This window comes from Triticum aestivum, chromosome 5A (assembly GCF_018294505.1).
Source record: "Triticum aestivum cultivar Chinese Spring chromosome 5A, IWGSC CS RefSeq v2.1, whole genome shotgun sequence".
Lineage (NCBI taxonomy): Eukaryota > Viridiplantae > Streptophyta > Magnoliopsida > Poales > Poaceae > Triticum > Triticum aestivum.
Genome location: NC_057806.1, coordinates 8,849,510 through 8,866,212, shown reverse-complemented (window position 1 = coordinate 8,866,212; position 16,703 = coordinate 8,849,510). Strand labels below are relative to the sequence as shown.

General features: G+C 47.1%; 1 pseudogene; it reads right to left on the bottom strand.

The window, feature by feature from the left end:
- Positions 1–6,206: 6,206 nt before the first annotated feature.
- On the bottom strand, positions 6,207–9,399 carry LOC123101122 (uncharacterized; annotated as a pseudogene).
- Positions 9,400–16,703: the final 7,304 nt, after the last annotated feature.

Below are 16,703 nucleotides of genomic sequence, written 5' to 3'. Positions count from 1 at the left end.
CGATTTAGCGTCTAGTAGATGAAGTGGATGTGGATGCATACCATGTAGAATGCTTCATTGTCAGCACTCCAAGCCAAGCTTGACGTGAGGACGTCGGAGCTCGGCCAACTGATGGATGGAGCTATCTTCTTCCTCCTGCCACCACTGTTGTGCCACTCTCCTCTCCCAACCATCCGCAGAAAACTTCCTTCATACATTTTGTCTTCCCGACATTAAGCCTACTTTTCCCGTAATATTCTAATGGCGAAACCATGCTTCCATGAATAAAGATTGTAAAAACCATAGGTTTCTTACATAGAGTCTAGTGTTAGCCCAATAGCACCGTGCTCACCCAACTAATCTGTATACCCCTAAATCATTTGCTCCAGTGCACCAATTCTTCCCAGTCCCAGACATAGTGTCTGGTCCTGTAATTTCAGCGGAGCAGAGAGTGTCGAGCCTGCTGGGACAGGGTGTCCTGTAATTTCAGCGGAGCGGAGAGTGTGCCGAGCCCGCTGGGACAGGGTGTCCTGTAATTTCAGTGCAGCGGAGAGTTAGCATACTCCATAAAATGTACTGTATAAACTTAATCAAGCTCTACAATGACATGACGAAATCATGTGTTTCTAATCTACGTCATATTTTACTCCGAAAATTTAGTCGGCAATTAGCATACATGTTCACACACTGTCCATGACCTACAATCTAATTTTAAATGATGAATATTCTAACTCTGTTGGATCGATGACCTCTTACTCTAACTCTGAAAATTCCATGAGCAGTGACACACTTCGTCAGACATCGTGTGTAAACTAAGGAATCTTCAGTCAATGGTTCTACTGCTTCATGCCCGATGGATGACTCTTTACTGAAACATTGAAAACTATGTGTGCACTTGCCATAGATGTGTTTCCCACGAAAAACAAGCAAAATGGCATGTCTTACCTGATACCAAAACCATGCTCCCACGAATAAAGGTTGCAAAAATCATATGCATCCCCCAAGGAGTCGAATGTTAAGCCAATAGCAGGCTCAACTACATGGTCCCCCAATTTATCTGCATGCCCTCGAATTGTCTCCTCCAGCGCGCCTAATCTTTCTGGGCATGGGGCTCTATCCGTTGGCTGATTCCCGACTCTTACTCTGCAACAACATGAAGCAAAATTCTTATATATGAAATACCAATCATTTTTTGTACATCTGTCTAGTTTTTTTTGTAACAAGAAACTAATTCAGGGGAAATGCAAGATCCAACACATGGCAGTACAACTACAACACTCATATCCATCACAACATTTCCAGTTCTATTTACTTTTTCATAGTCCAGGCAACCAAAACAAAAAAGCTGGGCTACTCTGACAATGCCTCAGGGGATCATATGAAACTACAATGACCAAGACATCATTGCAACTCTGGTTTTGCTACAGACCATTTACCTCTTATAAGTAAATGCCTATTACCTCTAAGTCCACCCAGGGGCTTGCGGATCCACCTTGCAAGTAGTAGATTGAGCAGACCCTCCATAACTAGATCTTGAATCACAGCCTCTTGGTGTTCATCAATATGTGCTTTGGTCGTCGGCTTGGTCAATTGCATCTGCGCTGTCACCCTCGCTCTCACTGAAACCGGACATGGCGGCGCCACCGGTAGCTACAGTCCTCTCCTTGCTGCACACAACACCACGTATGAACTGCCCAGATGAGCCATGCGCAAATCCGGCGACAACAGCCCCACAAGATCTATTGGCGGATTCCTCTTCGCCCGCAATCAAATCCATTAGGGACACCACGCTAGCCGCCTCATCCGGGAAGATGGGCAACCTGCACGCGTTGAACTAAAGCTCTAAGGTCTCTCTGATGCTGGATAGTAAATGGAAGAAGATTTCTTGTCCAAGAAGGGGATTTCTGACCTGTCTACCGGAGAGATGGAGAAATCCATCGCCATGTCTGCGCCGCTGGAAATCGGACACCCGCGCTGTCAACACTCGTCCTCGAGCACACCGCTGAAACACCCTCCGGGAGCTAAAACGCCTCTCCCTGTTGTTTTATGATCACTACTTGTGAAAGAAGATCATACTCTGTTTCTTCAAACCAATTCCAATAATAATCAATAGACATGTATTTCTCTAGGAAGAAAAGCAATAGACATGAGTGCCTCAAGATCAAGGGCCAAACTGTTCTGGAAAATATCATAGCATATATCATACTTTTTATAAATCTGTACTAAAAGGGGATGCACGTACACTTATATTGGCTTGATCACCTATAAAATCATATCTTACTACTGGACATTAGTACTCTCAGATGCTTCTCATTAAACATCATGCAATTTATGAATTACCACTGCCCTAGGCACTCCATAGTCCAGCTATCTTGCTTGTGACGATCTTATATGTGCTCAGCATATCATCCTAATATATAGCTACAGGATCGCGAAGTAAAAGCAGAGAGAAAGATTATAGGGAAGAAAGGGTGAACAAAAATTAGCTAGTGCGCGCGGGCTAGCAGCTCATATGATGATCAGTGAGCAACGTTTCGGAATTAAGATCAGTGACGACGGAGAATATTCATATACCTCTTGTGTTCCTACAGACCTAATGTACAAGCCATGCTACTATCTTCCTCTAGACAAGCATCATTTCGGAACCTTTAGTGACATGAAATGTTTGACAGAAAGCTTAATTAATGGAATTTCATTGTACCTATTTTCTTATAACTTGCCAAACCTCAACGGATAGGGATCATAGAATTATAAACAATTATACCGAACATACATCTGTATAACCATGTGTTTAATTGACTAAAAATCTGCAAGAAATTCAGCAAAATGTGCATTCTTTTGCATGGAACTTAGTCTGGCAAAGATACACAGACGTAATTGCCTAAAATATTTATAGAACCTTATTCGACGGATACCGACAGCTTGAGCCAATTAAATCACTTATGACAATACAAAATATGATGAAATCGATCTATATGTAACCTCTCAATGAGTGAAGTAAAACGCAAGAACAAAGTGATTTCAGGTAACCAATGAGAACATATGCCATTGAAATAAAGTCGCTGAAGTGTTACTTCGATTGGAAAAAGGACCATCTTTTATGATTCAAATACCCCACCTAGAGCTCCTTTGGTAACTTCTGAATCAGTTAACATTTATAACAACTTAACAACTAAGTTAGAATAAGAAAACAGTACATGAGATGCATCAATGAGTACCATCTGCGTCAATCACTTGTTTCTAGGAATATTACCACAAACATCATGTGCTCACAGTGTCCACAGTACAGAGCAGACCCTGAGAGAAGTTCTAGAATCAATTATGGAGAATAAGAAGCATGATAAAAAAACTGTTCAGTAAGCTATTGCGACAAAATTCTACAACAGCTGAATCAGAATCCTACACATTCCTCCTCCACACTCCGCTAGAATCTTGATCAGGGAGAGAGAAATAATATAAATTCGAGGCATACAAAGCACAATGCCAAAGCAGCGCTGTAACCTAGCCCCAAAGCACCCCAAGTAGTGCAATCGGTGCACCCCAAGTGTTGATTACAGCGCCAACATCATGGATAAATGAATACTACGTACGGTCCTATTGGATCTGCACTTTTTCAGAAAAACTTGCTGTCGTACTGTCGTACGGGTGCAGCGGATGCGGGTTCGCGTGGCGGAGGCCTCGGCGGAAGCCGGTTCGCACGACGACGGCAGGCTCGCATGGCAGCGGCCTCAGCAGAAGCCCGTTCGCACGGCGACGGCAGGCTCGCATGGCAGCGGCCTCAGCGGAGGCGAGCTCGTCGGGTGACGGCGGGCAGGGCAACAAGGCAAATTACATGGAGCTGCATGAGATTTGGTTATGATGTTTTTCATACAGAACATACTCTATCTCCATGGATCAATAGTCCAGAAAATGGCCAATGAGCATAAACCGCAACTGAAACCTGAAGTTGTATTTAAGCATTTCTAGCATAGCACCTAAAACAAAATGTATCCCCAAAATGCTACATATTGATAATGAATTACCAGCGAAAGAGGAGAGATCTATACCAGCTCTCTCTGAAATGAAATTGTACTCGAACTCCTTTAGATGGAGTTAACAGAACCTGCAAAGGGATCAAGGAACGAAAAGAAATCGTCACAGATCGAACCAGGAAGAAGATTCGTGGCCCATCACAACATACTGAAGGTCGCCGCCTCCAGGGTCCATGGCCATCTGATCTGCCGGCGACGGGGGCGTGGGTGACGTTGTGCGGGCTGAGGGGGTCGTGTTAGGTGGAGGAGGAGGCGCTCGCGCCGGGGATCCCTCCGGTGACGGGGATAGGGAGGAGCAGGAGTTAAGGCGTCGGCAGCAGCTAACAACCGGCCAACCGCAGGGCGTAAAGCGTTGGCAGAAGCCAGCAACCATATGGCGTAAGGCGTCCGCATCGGCAGTCCCAGGCTGGGGCATGCGGCCCCTGCCGAGTTGAGCGCCAGCGACGGAGGAAGAGTTCACCAACGGCGGCGGAGGCCGAGTCGAGCGACGGCGGCGTGGAGGACCGGAGCGGAGGCAGACGGCGGCGGAGTGGAGGATCGGAGCAGCCATAGAGGAGTAGTAGAGGATTTGCGGCGGAGGTCGTGCCGCGTGCGATTAGAGCAACGCGCAGGAGGAGCGGGCGATTGGAGCGACGCTCAGGCGAAGGTGTTGCGGACGTGCGGGGCAGTTTTCTTTTTTGACGAAGGGCGGGCAGGATTAGCGCTGATGGATTGATGGCTTGTTAGCGTTAAACATGGAGAGACTCTGGACCATTAGATTGCGTAATAGGACGGCTGAGATGGTTTGGATCTGCCTCTCTCGTCCTTTTATAGGTGTAGTAGAAGCATATAAATACAATTATTAGTTTTTCCGAATGTTTTGGCTCCCCCTTTTGCTAAGCAAATTCATCCTAGCCAGAGTATTGAAACTCACATTACACTTCTGTGCTCAAGTACAGTTAATAGGCAGCCAAAATCCAAAATAATAAGGGATTAACAGGCACCCAAATTGTACAATAGTGGTAGCGATAGATTAATACTCTGGCTAGGCAAGCAGAGTCGCAGAGCTCAATAATCAGATCACTAGCTACTATATTGTACAATTGTATTGTATCCCATCTCATCTTTTTTACCGACAAAAATAAAATAAAACCCCGGTCTATAGCCACTTTGAGCAAATCGATGAAGCGATCAAATTGAAGAAACGGAATAGGATCAATTCCATGCCTTCTAAGCTTCTAGGAAGAGGTCCGGGTTGCAAACTACTCCCTCCGTTTCTAAATATAAGTCTTTTTAGAGATTTCAATAAGGAGTACATACGGATGTATGTAGACATATTTTGAAGTGTAGTTCACTCATTTTGCTCCGTATGTAGTCTCCATTGGAATCCCTAAAAAGACTTATATTTAGGAACCGAGGGAGTACACAACAAGGAGAACATAGCTTTGTTGTTGGCATGTCAGGATATCATGCTAGATGCAGTCACCGGGTATGATCAAACTAGTTCAAAGTATTGGAAAGGAATGGCAAATATCTCACAAACCAATGGGATAGGATCCTAGAAATTTGCAACCGTTAGGAGGTCCAGCCATATGCTCAGCTTATATCTATGAGACTGAGGATCGATTGGAGTGCACAGATATAGGAGAAATGGGAGAGAGAAATTCATGAAGCTACACGCTTGGTAACCTTGAGTTTGCGCACAGCCTCTGCAACCTTGAATATTCTTTGGAGGGTCCGCAAAACTGTTTTTGGAGGCTATGAATACGGCTGATCAGCTAGAGTTGTTCAAAGACTTTTAATTTCCAGTTTGTCTAATTTACATCTAGATGTTTTTCAAGGATGTCATATCTAAGCTCCCACAAATATATAATACAGCAACAAGAAACAGAAAAAACTAGAACAAAAAAAATAGACCACAAACAGAGTGGACATCAGCTTAGATGTGACATAACTATGTCACATCTAGATGTGTCCTAAACAGACCCTTTAACTTCACATCTAAGAACTGTGATGTTGTGTACTCGCGTGTCTGCTCTTACAGATGTGAGAACAAATAAATTGAACCTCCCCCGACCAAAAGAAAAACAAAGGTGCTTTGTGCTGGTGATTAAATACAAGATGGAATACAGAAGTATTTACAAGCATAATAATATTATTTCTATGCCAGGCTTAATAAGGTTCAAGACCTAACATTGCTTGCTACTGCTGTTGAAATTAATACTCATCACACTCCGGTAACTTCTGTTGTTCACTATATATTCTCAGATCATCTGCAAATTGCACGTCTCTCCTAAAATCGAAGATGAAATCTGTGTCTAGCATTCCATCTGTGTTCATTGTTCCACCGTTAGTAATATCACCATCACACTCGAAATAGTTTGTTGAATCTGGATACACAAGCTTCCTCGCGGATCCCTTTCCATAGAAGCAACGGCCTGTCACCAAAACCAGAATTGATTATGTATCAGTCACAAGAAAACAGCTCCGGCAGTGATTCTTCCAAGTGAAATGTTCGGCAAACCATGTCTATTTTGCATTGGTTCCACTGAGCACACCACAAAAAAAGACAGTTTTAAGCAACCATGCTTGACACAATAAAGGCTGCTAGAGAAAGTGTATCCCAAAAACATCTTAAGATGCTGAAGTTTTCTACACGCGGTCAGCAGCAAAGCTGCAAAAACACACAAATGTTTTAATTTATATCGAAACTGCTACATATATTTGAGTAGTATTAATCGATAGCTTAGCCTATATGATGCATAGCAAGATTCAGAGACGTACACAAGGCATATGTAACCGAATTTGCTAGGCCAGATAACATGATCTCAGCTGCAAGCACAAGCCATTTTATTAACTCAAGGACAACAAGAGAGTTAACATGATCGCAGAAAGCATAAGGCTTTTCGACAAAGCATAAGGCCTTTCCTATGATTGGACGAAACAAGCAAGCATCATTGGTTGCAGAAAAACAAGAATAAGCATCGTAAGATCAAAATACGAAAAGGTCGTAACAGAAATCATAAGGCTTTTCAACAAAGCAGGGGAAAAATTCTCCTCTTTAATGTTCAAACCTGCATTTCTTTTTGAAACAAAGTCAAAACTTTTGCCTTATTGGTTAATTAAGAAGAAGAGAATTGCTCAGTTAATTTACGAAAAACCAGACGAAAACAAAAACCTGCATATACAACTGCTCAAGGAACGGGGACTTACCGGTGTGTGTGAGGCGTAGAGGGCAGCAGAAATTTGGTTCTGTCTTCTCATCAGGAAACGAAATATTGACCTGGGCGAAGAAAAATTGGTTATGGACCCCTGATTTGGGAGCAGCCACAAAATTAACGTGGTAGCAGTCCCTGCCCAAGGATTCCGAAGCGGACTCCACGCCACAGATAACACTCGGCACATACTTTGGTTCCTAAAACAAGTAGCAGCAAGCTAGGTCAAATGATGCAGAGATGTATGGAATACATATGCACATGTGTACCAAATTAAATAAATGACGATGAATTCAATCAAATGAAATCCGTGTTGATGTACCTGAGGATGCTCCAAGGCATATTTCTGCAGCGCTTCTGTGAGCCCGGAGCAAATGTAGGACTGCATCTTCCTATACCATGATCTCTTTTCTAGAAGAATCTCATTAGCCTCCTTGCAAAGTTGGGCCACCTCATTTCGAGGTTCGGGAGCCAACGGTGGTGCCATGTCTCAGAGAATGCGCTCTATTTGATCAAGAGATTCATGAGATATCACACCATTGGTACCAATAGTAAGCAAGCGTCGTAGGTCAACCAGCACGTCGGGTGTCAGGGATGCCAGGAATGATCCTAGCGCAGCGGGTTGTGGGTGTCGAGCTGCTGCAGCTGCGGCAACAAATTGTTGCAGTGTGTGCTTCTCCTTGGTCAAGTCACATTGTTTGCAACAGAGGTGCTCCATCGCCTGCTGCATGGAGGATCCAGACTCAGAGTTTGCGCGGACGTTGGCGATGAGACCTTCCAAGGAACGGACCTCCACACGAAGCAAGGAGAGGGTGTCGAGGATGTCGTACACCTGGATCTCAGTGTCCGCTGGTGGGAGCGGGCACACTATGTTGTGCCAAATGGAGTTGAGGATGATGTTAGAGATGGGGTCCATGGGTCCATAGCAGTGGCCGGCGAACATGATGTCGCGGATGAGCCGGAGCCCCGTGGAGGGTAGCATGGTGAAGACTTTGACATAGAAGGCGTGGATCATGGCGTGGAGCCTCATCTTGAGAGACTCGGTGTACTCACACGCATCACTGTTGCAGCTGTCCACCAAGCCGCGCCTTTGGGAGGTTTTTGTGGCCTTTGCCAGACAGGCTGATATCATGGATCTCTTGTTTCTAGGAGACCGCAAGGACGCGAAGTGGACGCCATGCCGCTCGACGTTGATGGTGACCATGTCGAAGCCATCCATGGAGCTTGTGCTTTTGGAAACCTCAAGCGTTCCTTCATCAGGCTTGAGGTTCCGGCAGTAGACGACTACCTCCCTCCCGCCTGGCAGCAAGTTCACCTGGAGGTCGAGGGGTCCGCCGTCCTGGTACCGCAGCAGATCCATGATGGTGTTGACATCATCGACGGTGAGCTTCCGCCCTCCCGACTTTAGGAAGGGGGCGGCGGCGAGGAGCCGTTGATAGGGCAAGGGCGACGCTTGGAGCCGCACGAGGACGTCAGGCGCGGAGTGCCACACGTGGATCGCGGCACACCTGAGGGCGGCCTGAGTCCTCTCAGAGGCAGGGTCGGGGAGCACAAGCTCCGCAACGTACAGATCGTGCTCGACGAGCAGGACGGCGCGGGCAAGGTCGGCGCCCGCCCAGTGGAGATAGCGGGTGGCCTGTTCTTCACTGATGCATCCGAAGTAGCTCGTCATGAACCTCACGAGAGCCTGGCAGGACGCCTGAGCTACTCTGCGCCAGGTAACCCTGCGGCAGGACGGCCCAATGGTTCTACCGGACGACCAGCTATCCCTGGGCTGTGCCACTGCCATGCCGGCGAGCCTCTTGGACCTCCTGATCCTCTTGGCGGGCCTTTCTTCGTTTGGCCGGAAGTGGTCGCGCGGGAGGAGGGCCATGGTGTTGAGGATGATGTTGGAGACGGGGTCCAGGAAGCCGAGGGAGAGGCCGTCGTCGGCTCGTCGCGCATGGTTTTGTACAGTTGATCGGCAACGGCGTCCGGTAAGTCGTCGACGGGCAGCCGGTCGAACGCCTCCTCGTAGAAGTCGGGGATGAGGTCGAGGAGGTCGGCCTTGAAGTTGAAGTCAGGGGGGGCGTCGCACTCCCCGCCGGCGGCCTTGAAGTTGAAGCTACAGGGTTCCTCGCGCTCGCCGCTGTAGAGGCAGGAGAAGAGCCCCCTGCGGCCAGGACCCGGCGGCTGGACCTTGTTGGGCGGCATCACGTCTGCTGCGATTGATTGATGCGGCGGTTCGGCTGGATCGGCCGGATATATATAGGGCTCAGGGTGGCCCCGTTTGGGACCGATAACATTGCCGTTCCGATCCGGATTTAGCTCGGTCCGACCGAGTGGACCGAGAACTGCCGCCGGCGCCGGCGCCGGCGCTGGTTTCCTCTTCAATAGATAGGAGAAGAGTAGAGGAAGTGGCACCAGCTCGTGGACGATGCTCGGCTCCTTCGCGTCGCCGTCCATGTCCACGTACGGCAAGAGGTACAAGAAGGGGAGTCGCTCGATCGTCGGATGGGGAGTTACCAAACTAAAACCAGTTAGTAATGCTAATTACTCTCCGTGGCATTTATTCATGCATTGCCGCATATCTCTCTCGCATTGCAAGAAGCTAGAATTGCGGGGACAAGATTGGATGAGACTGCTTTTATTATTTTTCTAGTGTGTGTAAATCGCTCCGTTGGAACGACCAGAAAATGTTTGTACTTGGGCTGAATGTTAACCCCTAGTACGATGCAAGGTGCTTACAGGAGGTGCTTCGAGAAATAAATCGGTCTTTTCTTAAACACAAATGCTTATTTATATATTAAATGTCTCTTCTTTAAAAATAGACACTGGTACTTTGAAAAAACCTAGCTTATTTGTCTAAACACCTTTTTAAGCACCTAACATTGTACCAGACCTAAGATGGCACTGCCACAGGTCGGGGTTTGCATGGCCATAGAACAATATCAAACCCTTTTATGATCCTAAATAAATTAAAAAAATCAAATCCTTTATACAAGTACTCATAAGGATATGCATTGCTCGAGACAGCCCCACCCCACTTTATATATAAAGCAACAACCGAACAGAATACACGACTGAGTGATACAAGATGGTGAGATATCCTTCTTACAAAGTCAATCCCTAAAAATACGGAACATGCAAAACACAGGAAGCTCTCAGATCAATGTTGTGCTATGCCCTACTACACCTAACCTCCACGACAACGCCCCCAGGAGGGAGAACGGCGCAAAGCGTCACCGCTGCCGAGTCCAAATGGACAAAGGTTTTAACCCGAAACCCAGACACGAAGAGGAGCACCACGACGACATCTTCAGGAAGAAAGCGCCGCCCGCGAGCGTCGCCTATGGTGGCGACAAAGTACAGAGCTTTCACTCTATAGCTCCCCCATGTCACCACGAGGTCTTCAGGAGAAGCGCGGCGAGCCCAGAACCCTAGATCCGGATCGGGGCGCCCCCACTGTCAAAGACAGAGCGTGCTTGAGCCACCCGCCACTATACCTCTCGTCGCCCACGTGACCAAGAGACATAGTCACCACTATCGCCATGGTGCCCGCCGGAGAGCCACCCATGACGACCGCCTTCCAGGGTTGCCGCCTCGGTATCCAAGCCATGAGACATCGCCAACTATCTACTTCACAGTGCTCAAGCCGCAGCAGAAAAAGCCTGGCATCAGCCAATGGGCCAGGGTCGGCACCACCACCATTGGGTTGTCCACACCTGTAATCCCCCTCCATCCCAGTGGATCGGAGGTCACGTGATCTAGTGACTGCCGACGGCCATTGTCGAGCAATCTGCATAGACGAGCCAAGTCCGTGGCTCGAGCACTGATCCGCCTGGTGGTAGAACGCTGTCCCGACCACCACCACCGGGCCAGGGAGGATATGTATTGCTCGCGCAACAACAAATCCATGGCTAGAAAATCATGCCCTTGCCCACATCTAATGAATGTGTATCCCTGTCCATCAGACACTACTAGGAAAAGGGCTATAGATAGGATTGATACTAATGGCGCACCATGGAAGCAGTGCGTCACTACTATATACTAATGGCGCATCGATTGGTGATGCGCCATTAATGTGGAAGACACTAATGGCGCACCAGAAACTGGGTGCGCCACTAGTATTAAATTATTTTTTCCATTTTTCGATACATACTAATGGCGCATCAGGTTGAAGTGCGCCATTACTAGTTCTAAGTAGTAATGGCGCACCAAGCAGACAATGCGCCATTACTGTAAAAAAAATTTTTTGCAAAACTACTAATGGCGCATCGTTTCACAGTGCGCCATTACTAGTTTAAACTAGTAATGGCGCACTATTACCCGGTGCGCCATTAGTATATATATTTATTTATTTTACTTCAAGATTCACGTGTTTCACTCGTTGTTTAAACTAGTAAAGAGCACAACTCATGTTTCACGCGTTGGTTCAAGCATAAGCTTCTGTCGTATCCTTTACATGAAGATTTTTCCGCGGAAGAACAACTCATATTCGCCTTGTCACAGGGCGCCGAGCACAACCTGACGACCTATGAGGCGTACGATATCAAATTTGAACTCATGAATATTTTTAAACTCATGAATATTTTTAAATTTCATGGGCACTTTTCGAATTCATGAATATTTTTTCAAATTTGATGAATATTTTTAAATCTCGATCGCTATCCCCCTTCATCTCGATCTCAATCCCCCCCCCCCCGCACCCTCCCCGCTAGCTCCACCGTCGACGACGACCCACCGCACCCTCCCCCGCTCCACCGCCGCCGCCGACCCACCGCACCCTCCCCGGCCCGCTCCACCGCCGCCGAACACCCCCCGCACCCTCCCCCGCTAGCTCCACCGTCGCCGACGACCCACCGCACCCTCCCCCGCTCCACCGTCGCCACCGACCCACCGCACCCTCCCCGGCCCGCTCCACCGCCGCCGAGCACCCCCATTTGATGATATTTTTTCATATTCATAAAAAAATTATTACTGTTTTTATAAAAAAAATAAAAATAGCAACAAAAATAATAATAATAAACATACTAATGGCGCACCGCTCGTGTAGTGCGCCATTGCTATCTAAAAAAACATTCTAATGGTGCACCGCTCTGGGATGCGCCATTGCTATCTAGAAAAAACATTCTAATGGCGCACCGCTCGGGGGTGCGCCATTAGTAATCTTCCCCCCTAGCCCGACCCCTTCGTCCCTCCCTCTCGCCAGATCTAGTGTCCCCCCCCCCCCGCGCGCACTGCCCCGCCCCACGTCGCCGCCGCCCCTACGTGCGCAGGCGCCCCCGCGCCCCCCACCACTGCAGCTCCGCCATAGCCGACACCTCCGCGACCTCGCCGTCGCCGACAGCCTCCCCGCGTCGGCCCCTGCCCTGCGCCGCCTCTACCTCAGTCTGGGCATGGGGTGCAGGACGACGACCGCGGCCGCCGGCCTCCCCACGACCAACCGAGGCGCCCAGGAGGCCTCCCCGGCGACCAATCGAGCCATCCCTTCAACACCGCCGCCGCCAACCCCAACCCTGACCCCAACCCCTCCGGCGACCGGCCGCGCCCGCCCAGGTACCTCTCCTCCTTCCTCCTTCCTCCCTCTCCTCCTTCCCCATGGAGAAAATGATATAGATCCTCCTACAACATGTATAGATCAATCAGTTCAGTTCTAGTGCTGCTGGACTTTTGCACCATACAAAAATGTACTACTAGTTGAAAATCTTTACTTGAGAGAGCTTCATAAGTAGAAGGTTCCAAAGAATAAAAACCAGTACTAGCACACTAGCACAGTAGTACTGCCACCTCCCAGTAAACAGCAGGGTCTCTGATCAGCAATGTAGTTAATTAGTCAGGGCCTGAAAGCCTGCAAATGCATGTACACACAGGTAGGGAATGTAAGATGAAGCATGTACTTTACCAACTAATCTAATGGGCTGGCACAAAGTGAAAACCAAAACAATAGTTAATCAAGCTGAGGTAGATTAGATTAGATGGCAAAAAGCACAAATGTCCATGCCTATCCATTTTTTCTCAAGTTGAGCTGGTAAGTTTCAAATGTTCAATGTGAAGGAAATATGTCCTAGAGGCAATAATAAAGTTATTATTTATTTCCTTATATCATGATAAATGTTAATTATTCATGCTAGAATTGTATTAACCGGAAACATAATACATGTGTGAATACATAGACAAACAGAGTGTCACTAGTATGCCTCTACTTGACTAGCTCGTTAATCAAAGATGGTTATGTTTCCTAACCATGGACAAAGAGTTGTCATTTGATTAACGGGATCACATCATTAGTTGAATGATCTGATTGACATGAACCATTCCATTAGCTTAGCACCCGATCGTTTAGTATGTTGCTATTGCTTTCTTCCTGACTTATACATGTTCCTATGACTATGAGATTATGTAACTCCCATGTGCCGGAGGAACACTTTGTGTGCTACCAAACGTCACAACGTAACTGGGTGATTATAAAGGTGCTCTGCAGGTGTCTCCAAAGGTACATGTTGGGTTGGCGTATTTCGAGATTAGGATTTGTCACTCCGATTGTCGGAGAGGTATCTCTGGGCCCTCTCGGTAATGCACATCACATAAGCCTTGCAAGCATTGCAACTAATGAGTTAGTTGTGAGATGATGTATTACGGAACGAGTAAAGAGACTTGCCGGTAACGAGATTGAACTAGGTATTGAGATACCGACGATCGAATCTCGGGCAAGTAACATACCGATGACAAAGGGAACAACGTATGTTGTTATGCGGTCTGACCGATAAAGATCTTCATAGAATATGTGGGAGCCAATATGAGCATCCAGGTTCCGCTATTGGTTATTGACCAGAGACGTGTCTCGGTCATGTCTACATTGTTCTCGAACCCGTAGGGTCCGCACGCTTAAAGTTCGATGACGGTTATATTATGAGTTTGTGAGTTTTGATGTACCGAAGGAGTTCGGAGTCCCGGATGAGATCGGGGACATGACGAGGAGTCTCGAAATGGTCGAGATGTAAAGATCGATATATTGGACGGCTATATTCGGACTTCGAAAAGGTTCCGAGTGATTCGGGTATTTTTCGGAGTACCGGAGAGTTACGGGAATTCGCCGGGAGAAGTATTGGGCCTTATTGGGCCATACGGGAAAGAGAGAGAGGCTGCCTAGGGCAGGCCGCGCCCCCCCAAGGCCTAGTCCGAATTGGACTAGGGGGAGGGGCTGCACCCCTTCCTTGTTTCCTACTCCTACTACATGGAAGGACTCCTAGTTGGACTAGGAAAGGGGGAATCCTACTCCCGGTGGGAGTAGGACTCCCCTAGGGCGCGCCATAGAGAGGGCCGGCCTCCCCTCCTCCACTCCTTTATATACGGGGGCAGGGGGCACCCCATAGACACACAAGTTGATCTTCGTGATCGTTCTCTTAGCCGTGTGCGGTGCCCCCTTCCACCATAATCCTCGATAATATTGTAGCGGTGCTTAGGCGAAGCCCTGCGACGGTAGAACATCAAGATCGTCACCACGCCGTCGTGCTGACGGAACTCTTCCCCGACACTTTGCTGGATCAGAGTCCGGGGATCGTCATCGAGCTGAACGTGTGCTAGAACTCGGAGGTGCCGTAGTTTCGGTGCTTGGATCGGTCGGATCATGAAGACGTACGACTACATCAACCGCGTTGATATAACGCTTCCGCTTTCGGTCTACGAGGGTACGTGGACAACACTCTCCCCTCTCGTTGCTATGCATCACCATGATCTTGCGTGTGCGTTGGAATTTTTTTGAAATTACTACGTTCCCCAACAATGGTATCAGAGCCTAGGTTTTTATGGTTTGATGTTATATGCACGAGTAGAACACCAGTGAGTTGTGGGCGATATAAGTCATACTGCTTACCAGCATGTCATACTTTGGTTCGGCGGTATTGTTGGATGAAGCGGCCCGGACCAACATTACGCATACGCTTACGCGAGACTGGTTCTACCGCCATGCTTTGCACACAGGTGGCTGGCGGGTGTCAGTTTCTCCAACTTTAGTTGAACCGAGTGTGGCTACACCCGGTCCTTGCGAAGGTTAAAACAACACCAACTTGACAAACTATCATTGTGGTTTTTGATGCGTAGGTAAGAACGGTTCTTGCTAAGCCCGTAGCAGCCACGTAAAACTTGCAACAACAAAGTAGAGGACGTCTAACTTGTTTTTGCAGGGCATGTTGTGATGTGATATGGTCAAGACGTGATGAGATATAAGTTGTTGTATGAGATGATCATGTTTTGCTGAAGTTACCGGCAACTGGCAAAATCCTTATGGTTGTCTCTCTATTGCATAAGATGCAAGCGTCCAATAATTGCTTTACTTTATCGCTATGCGATGGCAATAGTTGCAAGAGCAATTGTTGGCGAGACGACCACGAGACGACACATTGATATAGATCAAGATGATGGAGATCATGGTGTCATGCCGGTAAGATAGAGATCATGACAGTACTTTGGAGATGGAAATCAAAGGCGCAAGATGATGATGGCCATATCATGTCACATATTTTGATTGCATATGATGTTTATCTTTTATACATCTTATTTTGCTTAGTTTGACGGTAGCATTTTAAGATGATCTCTCATTAATTATCAAGAAGTGTTCTCCCTGAATATGCACCGTTGCGAAAGTTCTTCGTGCTGAGACACCACGTGATGATCGGGTGTGATAGGCTCTACGTTCAAATACAACGGGTGCAAAACAGTTGCACACGCGAAATACTCAGGTTATACTTGACGAGCCAAGCATATACAGATATGGCCTCGGAACACGGAGACCAAAAGATCGAGCGTGAATCATATAGTAGATATGATCAACATAGTGATGTTCACCAATGAAACTGCTCCATCTCACGTGATGATCGGACATGGTTTAGTTGATTTGGATCACGTGATCACTTAGAGGATTAGAGGGATGTCTATCTAAGTGGGAGTTCTTAAGTAATATGATTAATTGAACTTAAATTTATCATGAACTTAGTCCTGGTAGTATTTTGCAAATTATGTTGTAGATCAATAGCTCGCGTTGTTGCTTCCCTGTGTTTATTTTGATATGTTCCTAGAGAAAATTGTGTTGAAAGATGTTAGTAGCAATGATGCGGATTGGATCCATGATCTGAGGTTTATCCTCATTGCTGCATAGAGGAATTATGTACTTGATGCACCGCTAGGTGACAGACCTATTGCAGGAGCAGATGCTGACGTTATGAACATTTTGCTAGCTAAATATGATGACTACTTGATAGTTTAGTGCACCATGCTTAACGGCTTAGAATCGGGACTTCAAAGACGTTTTGAACGTCATGGACCATATGAGATGTTCTAGGAGTTGAAGTTAATATTTCAAGCAAATACCCGAGTTGAGAGATATGAAGTCTCCAACAAGTTCTATAGCTAAAAGATGGAGGAGAATCGCTCAACTAGTGAGCATGTGCTCAGATTGTCTGGGTACTACAATCGCTTGAATCAAGTGGGAGTTAATCTTCCAGATAAAATAGTGATTGAC